The sequence below is a fragment of the Aplysia californica genome, unplaced genomic scaffold (genome assembly GCF_000002075.1).
Source record: "Aplysia californica isolate F4 #8 unplaced genomic scaffold, AplCal3.0 scaffold00092, whole genome shotgun sequence".
Classification (NCBI taxonomy): Eukaryota; Metazoa; Mollusca; class Gastropoda; order Aplysiida; family Aplysiidae; genus Aplysia; species Aplysia californica.
In genome coordinates, this window is record NW_004797362.1 from 1,349,964 (window position 1) to 1,354,172 (window position 4,209).

The following is a 4,209-nucleotide window of genomic DNA, read 5'->3' on the forward strand; positions in this document are numbered from 1 at the left end:
ATCTATGAGAGTTAGGGTTGGTTTAGGAATCAGAAATTAGGGAGGGGTAAGGGGAAGTGACATCGGAGGATAGGAAGGTTTGCTTGGATTTTAAAGAAAAAGGTAAATGAAAGATAAGACAAAAGTAATATCTTCAGATAGCTCCATGTTGCCGAGTGGTAACCGGGTTGGCGAGCAGGGTTTGAGGGGGTTGGGGGGGGGGGTAATACTCGAGCAAGACCTTTTCCTTTAAGCTTAATAATGTGCTTTACTGTGACGAACAAGGACGATCTTTTTATTGGCAGGACTTTGTTTCTGTATTGTTTCAATTTTTACATTGAAGCAGTTCTTTTGATTTGAACTGCTTTGCACATACATAGAGTTTGATATTGAATAAAGAGAAGCATATCGACACGATAACGGACATTCTGTGCAGAGGCAAAGGAAGACAGATTCGATAACTATTTATAAGGGCGTTCAGTTGTGCCTTCCAACCACTCACTTTACCAAAGCCATTAAAAAAGCATAAAAAACCCAACAAAAACAAACGCAAAAAACACAAAGCAAAAAAACAAACAACCAACAACAAAACATGAGTAAAGTCGTATTTCAACTTTGCTCTCGAAATCTTCAGCATGTCATGCGCTCCTTTTTTTGTGGTCATAGCTCTCCTCACGTGAGTCGCACAGCGCTCACGTGTGTTAGTTTAGAGAAAACGTGACCCCTCGAGGGCTTTGTCTCGTAACAAGCCCAATGGGTGGTGCTAGACCACAACAATAACGGACACACAGATTTTATGAACATGACTTCACACCCCATGTGGGTGAAGAGAGTATGGTGCAATGAGGACAAAAGAGGGGGGGGGGGGGTTACGTGTAATTAAATGCTTGTAAATTATGCTCCACATCCCTATCGACACTATTCTGATCATTTAATTAAATAAAACACTGGCCGTTTTAGCTCTGTCCGTCAGGACCAACCAAGGTAGACTGGGATACAAATAAATACTGTTCAGCAGGTGGGGGTATTCGATAAATATAACAACACCCCTTCCCCATACAGGGAATCGCACTGCATGCTATGATGAAGAGTTTACTGCCACACAATAATGTGGCCTAAGTTGTTGTTCCTCACTACCCTAAAGCACAAAGTCTGTCTGTTCAGTACCAAGTTTTGATCAATTTGACGTAAACAGTTTTACTTTTCACAACATGGTCAAGCTTTATCAAATGCAAATATTTCAATATCGTGATAACGACTCCGAATAATTTTACGATTTTGATAGAAATAGATCACATAGAACATTAATTTGGTTTCTGACTTCATGGCCTTAGTAATTCAAAACGGACAAATATGTCAAAGTGAATTTTTAAATTTTTAATGAAGTGTTATATCAATGCTTCTGTTTTGTGGGATGCAGGGGTGGCAAATAACCGTTGCACACTACCAGATTGTACAGCTCAGCTACTGAAGGAAAAGCCAATGTGACTTTTTCTGGTTCTAAACAGCAGTGCAGTATATATGTTGATGCACTGTCATGCCCTTTTCTTCTTTCTTCTCTTCTTTTTCTTACAGTCGTCATCGTTCGGTGACTCCGAATGCAGCTCACTTGGTCAAGCAATCATGATCAACAGGACGAATTCAAGATTTCAGGGATGACAAACAACTCACAATAGAAAATCGCCCATTTTTTCTGGGATGTAACAGAACATTTTCAGGCAATTCCAAAACAGTCCCAGTCTTTTGAGGTTGAACCTTCAAGCTGAGGTGTTTGCACTTGATCTATGTTGAGGGTGGCCTACGAACAGTTAAGTTTCTTTCAAGACTGAGCATGCAATGTTGCTGTTTGTCAAAATAACTCTTTGAACCAGGTGATACCTTTATTTTTGAAAGCCTCTTTCTTATTGATTTATTCTATGTTTTTGCTGTTTTGAGTTATAAAAAAGGGGGAAAACCTACTTTGAGAAAGTATCGTAGCATGCATCGTGCAAAATGAATGGTGTGGTTCTAATTTCGAGTTATAATACCACATGTTAAAGAATTTTTGGGCCAATCATTTCGTATTAAATGGCAGCATAGACATGTCTGGAAAAAATATGGGCGCTTTTTAAAGCTTACAACAATGGTCATTTACAGCCCAGAAACGTTACTAAAGCAGCTATGACAGGGCACTGTGAGGCAGGTCATTCCATTAAGAACCTTTCTCAAATCTGTTTCGCAAATACTGCCAACTTTCGAGTAGAGGTCTTTGCCTGGTAGTTACAATACGGGTCATACGAGAGCCCTTTGGGGTCGAAAACAGGACAGCGAAGTGAAGCAGTGTGTTTGAGGGGAATGGCATTTATGTACTCTTCGAAACTTCTTCAATGTAATGTTTCCTATAAGGCATCTAGATGATTATATACTGGTATTTTTCAAAAAATAAGGTTAAGGTTGTCTTTTGTTTATCAGTATGCTACATAGAAGCCATGCAAATACCGCTGTATCTATTTTTTTTTTACTTTGTTAACCGACGGATCGCATTGTGTATTTTACACTATGCTTTTGTATGAGCTTACTTATAACGGTGCATATGCGTGCATTTCTAATAAGATAGAAGAGGTGAGTGCGCGCGCGCGCGCGTGTGTGTGTATGTGTGTGAGTGAGTGTCTGCGTGTGAGAGCGTGTCATTTCTCCTGTGTGCGTATATGAGCAAGGGTTAATTTTTCACCGCATATTATGCATGTACGAGATTGTTCATTTGTGGATTTATATACATTATTATTATAACAAAGTATTTGTTTTAATGTTCTTTTTCTTGAACATACCCGTGGCATTTAATCATGCTTTCTCTTTGCATAATTACATAGTCTGTTACAAGCTAAGCATCTAAGCATCCAAACTGGGCATATTATTTTTAATTGCTAAGGGTTCTCGAAGGTATCATGTGTCATGCTCTCGTTAAAAAGGTTACGTTGGACACACTTTGGATTAACTTTAATCGTTCCTTTTATTTTTTTTTTAGATACGAGTTTTCACTAAGCTTAAAAAAAATTTGCTATCGTGACTTGGACGTTGGGTGCACCAATTTGTTTAAAATCACCTCATACCTCTGTTTACCTAGCACAGTCTAGACAAGGCAGTGTTGCGGTTTTTACGCTTTATCCCATTCTCAAAGTTATGCAAATATAAATGAAACGTAAAGTTTTCATACAATTTTAATGGAATACAGGTTCAATGATGTGTATGGGAGGTGGGAATTTTAATTATCTGTAAGATGACTCTAGCAGTTGGTTACTCATTCACAGCCATCCCCATGTGAACTCAAGCGGAAATCTACATTATGCTTGTGTCTTTGAATATTAACATAATAATTATATTCACTTAAGGCGTGGTCGCACCGCTTGGGGTCAGAAAACCTTATCAAATCACAGCGCTAGTATGTGCTTTTCTTTCTTTTTTTTTAAAAGCACCATTTTGACTCTAGGCTGACGAAAAGTGTGGCAAAGTAAAAACTCAATTTACATACGATCCACGTCAAAAATCACAAAAAGCCGTGACATTTTTCTGCTTCAAGTTCCGTAAGGTTTGTTCTCAATGAAACACGAATGACAAAAGATATTTTTTCGGAAACATTAAGACAGCAGCTGAAGAAGGGGTACTACGCAATCGCTACATAGACGTAGGGAGGAGAACAAATAGACAAAGCGGTTCTTAACATGATATCGTGGTTTGGCTACGTGTCAGCGATTTGTTACCCCTGCTCGTCTTGCATGCGCGTCTCAGGACTTCATCTAATCTTTACAAAAAACCCACAAAAGAAATCTAGCATTTCACCTGACACGTGATCTGTCTAGCTAAAGAGACACGGGTGTTAAAAAGCATTTACTTATTTCCTCTCAGGGCTTGGCAAAAATGAATACGAGAAAAGATGGGAATATGATTCGTAGACAGAACGTGCTTGCCAACTGTTTGGACTATCACAAGTCTACACATGCGTGCTCTAATTTAGTTTGACTTGAAATAAATTTGCTTGAAGGATAGAATGTTTTTTGGTCGTGAAAATATGCATAGGTCATAAGTGACAGGGCTGGTTTTCTTGCACTTTACTCTAAGTAATTATTGGTGTCGGTTTACTCCCTGATTTTGACCAACCAAGCCTCCTGTTTAAATCATCTCTGATCTGTTTGTGAGCATAACCGACTTACCTCAACTCTCTTTCTCTCTCTCTCTCTCTCTCTCTCTCTCTCT